This window comes from Anastrepha obliqua, chromosome 1 (genome assembly GCF_027943255.1).
Source record: "Anastrepha obliqua isolate idAnaObli1 chromosome 1, idAnaObli1_1.0, whole genome shotgun sequence".
NCBI lineage: Eukaryota > Metazoa > Arthropoda > Insecta > Diptera > Tephritidae > Anastrepha > Anastrepha obliqua.
Genome location: NC_072892.1, coordinates 26,060,554 through 26,075,587, shown reverse-complemented (window position 1 = coordinate 26,075,587; position 15,034 = coordinate 26,060,554).

Below are 15,034 nucleotides of genomic sequence, written 5' to 3'. Positions count from 1 at the left end.
GGGCAATACTGCCATTAGGGACTAGAGAAGGGATACAAAAGGTTAGGGAAAGACAGGTGGGGTTGGAATTTATTGATGCTGTGTAAAGTTTCCATAGGGCTCAAAATACTATGAAGTCGAGGTGCAATTCTCATAAAGAATATAAATTGCTTTCAATTGTTTTTTAAGAATCTTAATAGTTCCTCAAGGGAAAGATAATGCAGCTCGTTTTTTCTCACTAATTATGAGTTTCCTGTTCTCGACTATATAAAGGGCCCGCCATCTATCGTTACGGATTTGAACTAGGTATTATTTGAAGAATGGTAACACTTAGCTGTCATCTGATTTGAGAGAAAATTAGTTTTATTCTTTCGCTGAACGAAAATGGTTGTGTGTGTATACGCTCAAAGAACGCTGGGAAATATTGCGACATTACTTTGAAAGTCATGGTAATCTTGCAGAATGTGTACGAAAATTACGTACGGCAATGGGAAGAAGAAAAGCACCGATTGAAGCGTATGTGCGTTACTTTGCGAAAAATGTAAGAGAAATTGGGTTGCTTATTGACAAACCAACGCGTGACCGACTAAAAATCGTACGTACACCCGAAAATATTGCTGCTGTGGCCGAGAGTGTTCGTGAATCACCAGGAACATCAGTTCACCGTCGTTCTCAACAATTGGACATTTCGGAGACATCATTGAGACGAATTTTGCGTAAAGACCTTGGTATGACGCCGTACAAAGGCCATATGAATGAAGTTGTGTTCCATCATTAACCGGAAGGATTGTACTTCAAAATAAAAAAAAAACAGTTTGGAAAAATATTGAGTAGTTTCTTTTTTATAGCATTTTTAATTCCGTAAAGTTATATGGCGGACCCTGTATATACATAATTGGCGCGTACACCCTTTTTTGGGTGTTTGGCCAAGCTCCTCCTCCGATTTGTGGTGTGCGTCTTGATGTTGTTCCACAAATGGAGGGACCTACAGTTTCAAGCCGACTCCGAACGGCAGATATTTTTATGAGGAGCTTTTCATGGCAGAAATATACTCGGAGCTTTACCATTGCCTGCCGAGGGGCGACCGCTATTAGAAACAACTTTTTCTTAATTTTCATCTTTCACCGAGATTCGATCCGACGTTCTCTCTGTGAATTCCGAATGGTAGTCACGCACCAACGCATTCGGCTACGGCGGGCGCTCCTGTTCTCGTCTAAAGCTAATTAATTTAGAATTCCTAGAAAAGAGACGGACAGTTCTTTCACTTTCGTTTATTTTCAGTGTTGTTAATGGCATCGTCGACTGTCCAGTTCTACTTGAGCGGATAAGCTTTAGTGTTCCACAAAGAAGTCTTCGTAATTTTCAGCCTGTTTATGAAAAAACTTTAACACTGAATTTGCGAGTAAGGCACCCATTTCTCGCGCACTTCGAGACTATAATTCATTATCTAATTCCTGCATGTTATTTAAATCTAATTTTGTAAAAAAATTAAATTTAGTTACTTAAAATTTTAGTTCTCAAATTTGTTTTGTTTTGCTTTAAATTTTTGTCTATTCGATAAGGTAATTTGTACTGTCGACCAATGGCTTCCGTGAGTTTTATTAATGAAAATGATCCGACTTTTCTCGTTTCGCTTGACCCTAAAATTGGCTTTAGCACAATTGGACGCTTCAAAGAACTATAAGTCGTCAATTCTTGAGCCAGTTCGTTGCTTTGGACACCGCTCTCTCCCGGTACTCACATAAGTTCAAGCTCATTCCACCTCGCAACGGAGTTCAGACTCTACATTCATAGCTGCACCTTTTCTGAAGAGGTCCGAGTCTGTTCTAAAATCTATACTTATATATACTAGTACATATGTACATATGTACACTTGCGTATTATATATTTATTGACTACTTTAAGCTGGAATAAACCATCGTTATGATTTAATTGTATATTGGGTATAAAATGAGGAACTGACAAGAATCATTTTGCTCGACTGCTGGAAGAGTGTCATAATTAAAAAAAATTAAAAATTCGAGAAAAGCAGCTTCAAAGGTTTAAATTTACTATGTCGCCCTAAGTATCGCCCCTATGTCTTCATGAATTGAGATACAGTTAATAGATATCGCCATGCATTTTTTATACAGCATAGAGAAGAGCTGGTGGGAATTTCTGTATTTCACGCGCTTCCATGAAACGAGCGATTTGTAGAATTAACACTTTAGGTATATTTTTGTAAGACAAATTAATTGTATTGTCACAGAGAAACCCATTTACTGATTTCAAGTTTTTTAAATCTCTTCTTAGTATTTATTTATTTTTCTGAAAAATAGAATTTAATTTCTAACAGAAACTGTAAGCGCCTTAATTAGTTCGGTATAGCAAAACCTCTATTGACACAGCAATTTTTTTAAGTTTGTATTATTTTTGATAAGTCACTTCACCTGCCGCATTCGAATACTTTCCCATTTTTTTCAACTCCCTAATTGTTAGTGAGAAATGCCACTTTATGTGCTGTGACGCGGCGCAATTGTGTCAATAATCTGATTCTTCTTTTGCCTGATTGCATTCTCTTGCGCGTTATGGCGGCTCTTTGCTTCAGTGCTGCAGAAAAAACTACCTATGATACTGAAAAAACTGATACTCGTATTTGCTATTAGGCTTCATGCTCCAGTTTGATCCCGTATTTAGCTTGCCAACTTCCACTCGTCATCATCATCATTTTGGGCACTTGTCATCAAATCAAATCTGTTGCCTTTTCATTCAATTTTCTGTCTTCCTTCAGCACAGTTTTGATCTTTGACACTAATTGCTGTATAATTTCATGGCTTCCTGTTGCTGACAATTTTGTTGTTGCATCCTATTTTCTTACTTTTCTTGATACTCCATTTCATTATTTCGCATTCGAAGTAGACCTCTATGTTGTGCGCTTCTCCGACTTTTACACGAACTGTTAAAAAGATGGAATAGTTTTTGACCGGATATTGTGGCCTGTCTTCCTATTTATTTCCTGCTGCTTTTTGTTTATGTAATGAGGTACTTATTGATGAATGCTACCAATGCTTTGTTAGTGGATAGGAAATAAAAACTACCTTTTTTGAAACTCTGCTTTTACAATCGTAGGTAGGTAGGTAGGTGGAATGGTTGAAGTACCAGTCTGGCACTCATCAAGTAGCACCAAAGCGCATTTTTGATACCATTTTGAGATTTTCAATAGGCAGATATCTACAGCCAGCCTGAGCTGTTGATGTAATGGAGAAGATTGTTGGAATTTGGGTTGGCGTACTACCCCAGCACCATCTCGTGAACTTAATCGTCTTGCTGCCAAACACGACGTGCTCATTTATGTTTAATATTTGCGAGATACTCAAGAACAATGCAAGATTTTAATAGTCAAAAAAGTCCTTTAGATGCCTAGAATCGTATTGAAAAGAAAGTGACTAATGTCAGGCTTAGAATGAAAAACCTCTATTGAATGCTTAATTCGATATCGGCATTAGCTCTAGAGTGCTAGCACAAAGTGCTACTCTATAGAGAAATGCTAAAACCAATATGCACAAATGGTATAGAAATGTGGGGAAGTGCTACGCCTTCAAATATCGAACAACTTCAGCGAGTGCAATCGAAAGCCTTGCGGACAATTACGAGAGTTCCATGGTATATACATAAATAACCACAACATTCATCGAGACATTTCCATACCTCATGTAGCCGATGAAATAGTACGGTTGAGCAAAAACTACCTACAAATGCTAGAAGACCATCTCAATAAACTAGCCCCAAAACTACTTCTAAATGAAGCTCACATACGATTGAGAAAAAACGACATTTTCAAGTCTGCACTATCTTAATTATCTCAGCTCGCACGAGGGTTCGATCATGAAGGTAGCGGAATCCCGGCCATTTTTCGGCATGAAGGACAACGGAAACTTTAAGGAAGACTGGAAACTAGGCCTTTCCGGCTCCCTCCACCCAATTCCACCACATTCAAAACGAATTCGCACACAATCAACATGAGGGATAACGGAAGCTTTAAGGAAGACTGAAAAGTAGGCCTTTCCGGTTTCCTCTATCCAATTCCATCACATCCAAAAAAATAAAAATAAAAATTCGCACACAATCGACATGAGGAATAACGAAAGCTTTAAGTGAGATTGGAAACTAAGCATTTCCAACTCACAGCCATGAAGAATCGGAGACTGAAAACCCGTCCTTTCTGGCTCCCTCCATTCAATCACTAGTTTTTGGTATAACAAACTTACAACAAATAAAGAAAATGAAAAAAAGATGTCTATGGAGGTATAGTGACTGGTTCCCAAGTTTTCGAACTAACTATTCTACTTACTCTGTTATTTTATTTCACTACCCTGTCAGAAATCATATAGGTTAACGTAACTAGTTGCGCTGGCACGCACTGTCGGACTAGAGGTCAACATCGCCAAGACCAGGGCCATGAGAGTTAACCACAATAACGCAAGCAGATATTGGTTGACGGATACCAGGTGGAATTTGCGGCTGCATCATCACGGCAGATGGTGGAGCAAATGAAGATGCCAACTGCAGACTAAACAAAGCAAGGGCGGTTTCGGGCGAAAGCATACAGTATGGGAGAGTTCGCGAACCTCCAGGCGAACTAAACTACGAATATTCGGCTCATCTGTAAAGCCAGTATTGTTGTACAGAAGCGAAACATAGCTGGTCTTTAACACCATCACGCAGAGGCTGCAATCCTTCATCAACAAATGTCTCCGCATCATCTGCAGAATATTCTGGCCAGACATCATCAGTAACGACAGCTGTGTGGAGATTAGCGAACGAGGAACCCATCCTTAGGCAAATTAAATGCAGAAAGTGGCGATAGATAAGTCACACACTGAGAAAACCACGGGAATGGCACTTGACTGGAATCCGCAAGGGAGCAGAGGTCGCGGTCGGCTAAAGAAGAGTCGGAGAAGTTCGATGCTGCGCGAACTAGCAGATGCCGACATCTCATGGGACGGTGCAAAAAAAACAGCACAGAACCGCGTAGGATGGAAAAGTCTTGTCAAGGCCTTATGCTCCCGAGACGAGTGAACATGAAAAAACAACGTAACCAACGTAACCAACGCAACCAAATGTCTTGTCGAGGCCCTATGCTCGCGAGAGGAGTGAACAAGGAAAAACAAAAATTCAAGAGTCGATTAACGCATGGGGGAGCCATCTTGTTGCACTTATCGTATGCGATATTTCATTATACTTGATTTGACTTATTTATTTCAGTTTGTAGAAGTAATTCCAGAATCCCTTATATATACACTGATGGACAAAAGTCACCGTCATTTACAATAGTATCTAGAAGATTATAACATCTCCCGCGCCCAGAAGATAATGGAAACATAAAAAGTAGTATATTTAACGAAAACTATTATTTATTTAAATTCTGTTTCAGGTTAAACATAAGGCTAATTCAAGAAGTATTTATAAAAAAAATGGCATATAATGGTTGCAGTGTGCATTTCTGGTGGACAAAAGTCAGCGTCATTTAATAAAGTACTTAATCAATTTAAGTGCTAATATTATTTTAGTACGATGTGTGTTTGCCGTTATTTTTGATGACAGCTTGCAATCGTTTCTGCATCGAATGAGCCAGTTTTTTGGTAACATCTGGGCTTATTTTCTGCCATTCCTGTAGCAGCGTTTGCTTAAGCATATTTTTTGAGGTAACGTGAATGCGCCGATCCAAATTGTCCCATAAATGTTCTATTGGATTCAGGTCGGGTGACTGTGGCGGAGTTTTCAGGTATGGGGAGTGTTGTACAAGACCCGCAAACGAACTATTTCTGCGGTGTGCTTGGGGTCATTGTCATGTTGAAAATAATAGTCTGATTCAGTGCCAAGCTTTTGAGCACTTTTTTGGAGATTTTCTTTAAGGATATTCAAATAAAGTTCTTTGTCCATTATTTCATCGATAAAGACGAGCTCTCCGACACCAGCCGCCGACATGCATCCCCATACCATGACTCCAGCACCACCGTGTTTTACAGTTGTTTGGATATGCTTCTCTGCTAATGCATCGCCCTGCTTTCTCCACGTTAAAACACGTCCGTCTGATTTAAATATGCAAAATTTACTTTCATCAGAGAAGATAACTTTTTCCCAGAAATCTATTCTCTTACTTAAATGCTCTTTTGCGAAGGAAAGACGCTTCGTTTGGTTGACCTTGCTGATCTGTGGTTTTTTTCTGCATACTCTGGCGTTATAACTAGCGGAATTCAGCGCCCTGCGCACAGTACGTGGGTGAACAACTGTACCAGTGCTTTCCTTTATCGATGCAGCAATTTCTGTTGACGGAGTTTTTTTGGCTCTTTTTTAACTATTTTTATTATTTCAAGCTTTTCTCGCTCAAGTAGTGCCGGCGGTCATCCACTCCTTGCCAAATATTTGCACTTTGGTTCATCTTTAAATCTTTTTATTATTCCAGTAATAGTGGTGCGTGGACGATTTACTAATGAGCATATCTCCCGAATGGTCTTGCTTTGATTGTAGGCATTTAAAATAATTTTTCACTCTTCAATTGTGGTTTCTCTCCTTTTTTGATTCATTTTTAACAATCACGCGGCGTCAGTAAAATTTTTTAATTAAGTACCGTTATATATTAGAATGTATACAGATCAGTCTTAAAGCTACTATACTAAACGAACTCACTTAAAAAAATAGGAATATTGGCTTAAATTTTTGTTAAAATTATTTTAAAAGGCAAGCCGAGCTGACGTGACGGTGAATTTTGTCCTCCAAAAAGGTGACAAAAATATTTTATTTTTCATTTTTCCAAAAATGGGCTAGTAAGAGAAAGATATTTAAACTGAAATAGAAATTAAATAAATCATAGTTTTTGTTAAATATGCTAATTACTTTTCATTGTTCCATTATATTCTGGGCACGGGAGATGTTATAATCTTCTAGATACTAAATGACGATGACTTTTGTCCATCTGTGTATATATAATATAATTGGCGCGTATACCCTTTTTGGGTGTTTGGCCGAGCTCCTCCTCATATTTGTGGTGTGCGTCTTGATGTTGTTCCACAAATGGAGGGACCTACAGTTTCAAGCCGACTCCGAACGGCAGATATTTTTATGAGGAGCTTTTTCATGGCAGAAATACACTCGGAGGTTTGCCATAGGGGCGACCGCTAATAGAAAAATGTTTTTCTTAATTTTGGTGTTTCACCGAGATTCGAACCAATGTTCTCTTTGTGAATTCCGAATGGTAATCACGCACCAACCCATTCGGCTACGGCGGTCGCCCTTAAGCGATTACAAATATTTAAATGATTAAGTTCGATAAATTCGTCTGTGGCCTTACCCCATGTGATACACTATACCTAGTCAATTCTTCTACAATGGCCACCGACGCCAAATCTTTGTTAAATCTGGAGGTGCTAGAAAATGAAATATTTTCATCCCATCCATCTCATCTCGGTCAAACCAGCTGCTGATACAGAAAAATCGGAGTAAAATTCCATCTCATATTCTACAATATCCTTCCTCTTTGAGTATACATTTACATATGTATGTATGTATTTATTAGGAGGTACAGTCTCATTTCAATAAATGTATGTATGCACATTTAATTATCGCGTCCTATCGCTTTTTATGTAACCTTTCTTGCAACACCATCAATTAATGTCCTTCAAAGTCTATTAAACTGATTTTTTTATTGTTTAAAGCAAACATGAATAGATGCATGAATAAATGCATATTCTTATGTACATAGATATGTATACAATTTAAATCAAGTACGAGTACATATGTACATATGTCTAGCCTTGATAAATATAGGTGCATGTGAAATACTAGTATGTAAACATAAGCATACCCTGTAGGGAAAATTTCAAGTGGAAAAATAAATTTATATTTCAGAACTACAAGGTGAAGTCCAAAATAAATAAGACTCACTTTTAGCAGCTCACAAAACGACGCGTATCTCAAACAGTAAATGAATATTTCACATGAAATTTGACATAGATGTCACTCACAGTACTACCAACCTAAAAAAAAAAAGAATTCACCTAATCCTTCAAAGCGCGCAGTTTAAAATCAAATGTCACCTTATTTTTTGGACACAGTAGTAGTTATAACTATAATACTGTGTCCAAAAAATAAGGTGACATTTGATTTTAAACTGCGCGCTTTGAAGGATTAGGAGAATTCTTTTTTTTTTTAGGTTGGTAGTACTGTGAGTGACATCTATGTCAAATTTCATGTGAAATATTCATTTACTGTTTGAGATACGCGTCGTTTTGTGAGCTGCTAAAAGTGGGTTTCTCGTTTTTTGCAATGTCGAAATTTGTTGAGCAAAGAATTTGCATTAAATTTTGTTTGCGGAATCAATTTTCGGATACGTTGAGGATGGTGCAGAAAGCCTTTGGTGATGAGGCTATGTCTAAAAAAAATGTTTACAAGTGGTATAGTGAGTTCCAAGCCGGTCGTGAACGTGTCGAAGACGAAGAGCGTCCTGGGCGACCATCAACCTCAACTGACGAAGCTCACGTCCAACAAATCAAAGATTTGGTGTTGAAAAACCGTCGATTAACGATTAGAGACCTTGCTGATGATGTTGGCATATCGAAAGGCTCAGTCAATACCATTTTGAAGGATGTTTTGGGCCTCAAGCGCGTCAAATCTCGACTGGTACCGAAAACATTGAATTTTTTGGACTCGTAATTCGTGATCATTTCATCAAAAACTCAACCCATATCGTTCCGCAACCACCGTATTCATCTGATCTGGCACCGTGCGACTTCTGGCTGTTCAGCAGGCTCAAAAGACCGCTCCGGGGACACCGTTTTGACACGATAGAGGAGATTCAAGCCGCAACGAAGACGGAACTGAAGGCCATCCCGGAAAGTGACTACAACCAGTGTTTCGAAAATTGGAAAAAACGTTGGCATAAGTGCATTGTGTCGGGAGGGGATTACTTTGAAGGGGGTGAAATTGATTTGGAAGAATAAATAAAGAATTTTCAAAATAAATACAATGTCACCTTATTTTTTGGACACAGAATTGTCGAATTTAGAACTACTGTAACTCGAGATTATCGAAAAAGGAATGTAGTTGCTTTTAAAGGTGAAAAAGAGACGGAATATGAATGGTTCTAAATTCATTATAAGCACAGCAGTTCGCTACTGATGGTTTTCCCTGCAGGGTTGCAATGTAAATGTGCATGCATGTGTGATCACATACAAATAATATAAAACAGTACAAAATGCAAACAAAAAACTCCTTCAATATTTAGATTGTAATCCTAAGTAAACGCTCAGGTGCTCGGCAAACACACGCAGTTGAAGCAGTTAAAAATTGAAGGATACACAATTCGAGTATAAAAGATGCATAAAAAATGGAGTGCGACAGAGAGTCAGTAATAAATTCAATGCTTGAATCAAGCGAAGCGAAAGTGAAAAGGATGTTCGACAAGGAAGAATTTGAATAAAAACTTATTGAATAAACTGATTTTTACTGATTGAAAGGCTAACAATAAAGGCTGTTGCGCAAGGCATTTCGAAATCAAAGGACGGTGTTGAATAAAGTATGAAGTGTACCAAATGTACCTTAAAGCATTGACAGCAGCAGATCTATCACGTCATATCGATCACAAGTAATATGAGCAACTGTGTAGGGCGGCAAAATTACAGAGACGGAAAATTTTGAATCATTCTCTAATTAAACATTTTCCTATGTTGGCGCCAATTATCAGTTACTTGTAAACATCAAAAAAGGAAAACATGACAAAATTTTCAAGCAAATGCAATTTTAGTTTTAATGTGGCAATAATTTATTGAAAGGTGCGGAAAATGGTCTTAAACCGCTCCTGTACACTGCCTTGTTCAGAAGCATAATAAATCCTTGCGCAATAGGTCGGACATGATAAACAAATCACATGCAGCTGTACCAATCGCCAAAGGCAAGCGGAGGAGGTCGAGTGAATGATCGAGCAACCGATCGCATGTCGACCGCTCGGTTCGGGCTGAATCCTTATTTAACTGTCTGGTCAGGCATGCCAGTCTTGTCTGTTTGCTTTGAAAGTGGTGTATAAACGGCAGGATAGCGCTGACGGCGGCGATCAGAATGCGATCGCTCAACCAAACATATTTGCTGGCATTTACTTATTTGTGAAATCAATTTATGTGTGCATATGAAATTGAGGGGGTTGAAATTTAAATTTAAACACTTTTTTTCACGGGAAAGATTTTAAAATAAATATACATAATCCAGAAGTACGCTGGGAATACAAAAACAAATCGTCGAAGGAAAGGGTAGAGTAAATCGTTCCCTCGAAATGATCGAGTTGAGAAATTTGTAGCGTAACAGGACAAGCATACAACGAATAGCGTTACACATACATATCTACATATACAATATATAGATATATGTATGTATGTTTGCATGTGTATGCACTTATGTAAAATGCAATTAACCATTAAAGACGCTGGGTTGCGACGCAGAAATATAAAATTTAAAGATCATTCATCGATCGTGTGATCGCGAGTCCTGAGGCTACAAAAATGAAATTAATTTTAACAGCAACTCTAAGGATACATTTAATGCACAGTAAAGGGCCACAATAACAGCAGTCAACAAAGCACGGCTGGAAATCCGAAATATTGTACTGCCAACGATCATTAAGTGCGCGATCGCGGGTAGTTCGGGGAAGAAAATGCGACAAGTGATGCGCATCGATCTCTTGATTGGTTGCATGTAGGGATGCCAATATCAGTGATAGTTGTGGTAGCTGTTGACCCCGGGGTTTGGTGGTATTTTAAATGTCATTTCGGGATCGCGAGGTGCATGAGAATGAGCTTTGTTGTTGTTTTTTTTTATAAAAACTATAATCAATTTAGCCTACTATTTTCTGACTTTAAATAAACTTTGCTGAAAATTGAAGTTAAAGGGCATCTGAATATTAACAACAACATTTTTGGAACAGAAAAGCAACCGCTTCTTATGGGTAAGCGAGTATTTCTATAAATTATGGTTAAACTGACGGCTTTTTTGTCTTCGGTAATCGGCCGCCGTAGCCGAATGGGTTGGTGCGTGATTACCATCCGGAATTCACAGAGAGGTCGTTGGTTCGAATCTCGGTGAAAGCAAAATTAATAAAAACATTTTTCTAATAGCGGTCGCCCCTCGGCAGGCAATGGCAAACCTCCGAGTGTATTTCTGCCATGAAAAAGCTCCTCATAAAAATATCTGCCGTTCGGAATCGGCTTGAAACTGTAGGTCTCTCTATTTGTGGAACAACATCAAGACGCACACCACAAATAGGAGGAGGAGCTCGGCCAAACACCTAACAGAAGTGTACGCGCCAATTATTTATTTTTTTTTTTTAATCCACCAAATATTTGCATAAAAGATTTTGGTTCTCAAATGCCCGATTTATACGTACTTTTTGGCGTTTTGGGGAAACAGAAATCCCCAATTCTTTGCGCAAATGATTTAAAACTGTTTTATGGTCACTCTGTAGCTCTTGGGCGATGCTACGACTGTGATTGTTACATTTACTGAAAGGATTCTGACAGTTTTATTGTTTTGCTTTGCCATTTCTGGGATTTTATCGACATTATGGACATTTTCTGTAACAGCAAAATTGCCTGAACGGAATCGATGAAACCAAAATTGCACTTGGTTAACTATTACAGTATCGGCCCCATAACAACATTCGCAATTTCATCGACCTGGCTTGCATTTTCGCCTTAGGTCCTCGCCTCATTTAAAAAGGTGCTTTTTGCGTGAAAAACTGTTTCCTTAAACGCGTGTAAAACGGAAATGAAAAAATATTTTTTTGTTTTTGTTTCCAGTATTTTATTTTTAAATCTATTATTAAAAAAATATTTAAAAAAAATATTTTTTGGCCATACGAGGTTTGTTCAAAAAGTTGTCAACCTTCAAAAAATTGTTTTCCATACAAAGGTATGCGGCTGGCGACACGGATTCCGAGGCTTACAGGTGTCTGAAATCAAAAAGACAAAAAGATTCTTGTTCAATTTGAATGCATTATCGTGTGAACTTATACTCAAGACAATACAATGCTCTTTAAAAGAAATAAAATTTGACAAAATGGCGGACGATCAAAGGTGAAAACCTTTTTTTTATATTTTAAGGCTTCGAAAAAAAATACAAAAAAAATGTTTTCCAAGTGATTGTAGTTCACACGATGACGTCGTAAATTCTACGTCATTTAAATTTTAATTCATGAAAATCGGTTCAGTAGAACGGGCTATATCTGTGTCCATTATCCATGTGAAACAAAAAACACCAACATAATTTTTTAGTGTGAAATGTCGTCTTGACAACGAGCGTAAACTTTAAATAGTTTGATCGATACTTTACGAGAGATCAATCACTATAGCCATCTACCGAGAAACGAATGGATTTTTTCCACCAAACTATTATTTTTATACAGTCTGTGTCAGAAGAAAATAACCGGTTTTTTTCTTGTAACTTCAAAATATATTTCGATCAACTTTTTCCTGCTTAATAGTCCCACTCAAAGGCTACGACGCCAGTGCTAACTCAGGTTAGTGTAGTTCGAAACTTTCCCGCAAACGCAACCAAACAAAAATGAGTGAGAAGTACGCGAAACGTTTTGAGGCGGTATTTTAATGCACCTAACCGAAAGGGCCTATATTATTATTTAACGCCGCACCAAAAAAGTTTGTTGTGATGTGGAATCAGTGGTATAAAGTGACGACAAAAAAGCAGGATAAAGTGATCGTCCAACTTTTTAAGCGATACCCTTCTTTGTGACTACGCCAAGCACGATCAGTTCTTGCTAAAAAGGGAATAGTTGTGAGTATCAACCCCATCGAACGTCGACTAAAGGAGGCGAACATATCCTACCGTCCCAGATCATCAAAACCACTGCTCTCAGAAAAACACATTGAGAAAGAACAAAACAAGAAAATGGCGTCACAGTATTAGACTGGCCTTCCCGGTCCCTAGACCCAACCCCATTGAAAATGTGTGAGGAACTATGAAAACGAATCTTGTCGAAAGGCCATTCCATGATTTAAAGCAACTCTTGCGTCAAGTTCGCAAAATTTAGTCCGGTTTATCGACGAGCTACGCAGAAAAGCTGGTTGAAAGCATGCCGAGGAGATGCCAAGCTATACTCATCAATGATACAGACACACTGTTTATTCAGTAAGTGCATACTTTCATGTAAAAAAAAAATTGCATATACTATATCTTTTATACTTCATGAATTATCGCGGTTCCTTTTTTCTGAAGTTTTTATATTTTTTTAGATTTCTCTGTTGCCTAAAAAACTAAGACCGCATTCCTACAGAGAAGTTTTTGTTGCTTCAACTTTTTTACTTTTTAGTCTACAACCAACAACATAAAATAGTTAATGGTTGCCCGGTGGAATTTGTCGAAAGCTTCTGCTAATTCGGCTGCAGTAACACGGCAGAGGGTCAACTGCAGGCTAAACAAAGCAAGGGCGGCGTTCTGGCGAATGCATACAGTTTGGGCGAGTTCGTAGATCACCAGGCGCTTTAAACTGCGAATATTCAACTCATGTGTGAAGTTTGTATTGCTGTACGGAAGTGAAGCATGGATGGTCTCTAACACCATCACACAGAGGCTGCAAGCTTTCGCCAACAAAATGCCTCCGCATCATCTGTAGAATATTTTGGCCAACGCTGGATAGGTCACACGCTTAGGAAATCACCAGATAGCATCACGAGAATGGCACTGGACTGGAACCCGCAAGGAAGCAGAGGTCGCGGGCGGCTAAAGAAGAGTCGGAGAAGGTCGATATTGCGCGCGCCAGCAGATGCCGACATCACAAGGGACGCGGCAAAAGCAACAGCCTTGAACTGTGTACGATGGAAGAATCTTGTCGAAGCCCCATGGTTCGAGTGAAGTGAATAAAGGGGGAAAAAGATTTAAAACCTATTCGTAAGAAGTAACATAAGTATTGAATTTGTTTTCGAATTGGCAATGTTGCACACCCATATCGAGTACTTGCTCAGCAAAAAAAGACATTTTTGTGATTTCAGCATTCTTTCAATTATATTTCATGCCAAATGCTTTCTAAACTTTATTTTGGAACACAAAGAAAATAAATTAGCCTGAGATTCATATCCACTAAGATCGAAATATTCGGTACTTTAAAAACATCGTAATACCGCGATCCCGGGATATGCATTCCTAGCTGCGTGTATGCCACTATTAGGCCACTGCTGAGGCAACTACCACCACCACCACAAACCTGCTACGCTGCCACCGCAGTATGGGAACTTTTTCCACAGCCTTTACATAAACCAGTTCCTTCCTTTCGCCTTTTTTGGCCGCATTCGCTGTGACGCTGTGAAAAAGACAACCAGCCTTGCTTGCCGCAGTGTCGCGAAGGCGAATGGAGAAAGTTTTTCAAAAAATTTGATTTGATTGCTTCACGCTCGCCTTGTTGATTGTTGGTCGCGACTGTGGTGGTGGTGTATACCAAGTGTTGTTGCTGTTGTTGTAATTGTTGCTTAATTTTATGATTGTATGATTGTGTGGCCATAACGACAGCGAGCGCGGGATCGTGATTACAGGAGCATGACCGGCATGAGAACGGCGCGCTGATCTTGGCCTCGAGGGAAATGTGTGTGAATTGCTTTTGCCTTGCTTTGCTTTACTTCACTTGGTTTTACCCCTATTTTACACAGCCTTACTACCTTTTGTGCTGTGTGACTTGGTGGTACGAGTAAATGACCGACGATTTATGATCAGGATTTGTTTTATAACTACCAGACTTGCCTGCCACAGGTGTGTGCGAGCTGTATAATTTCAGGTTTCACACTTAAAAATCCTTTTCTGTTTTAATCAAATTTCTTTTCAATACTCTTTCACTTCTTCTTTAATTTTCATATGCGTGTGAAGCATATAAAATTATCCTCTTGATATGTTCATTTGCAGGATAAGGCATCGTAGAAAAAACTTGAGTTTATTTAATAACCAAGGATTGCCCCCCTGCTCTTGCTTGCAGGACCAACAGGTGTTAAATAGCGTGACCACGCAATTATGCGCATGTTTTATGCTTTTC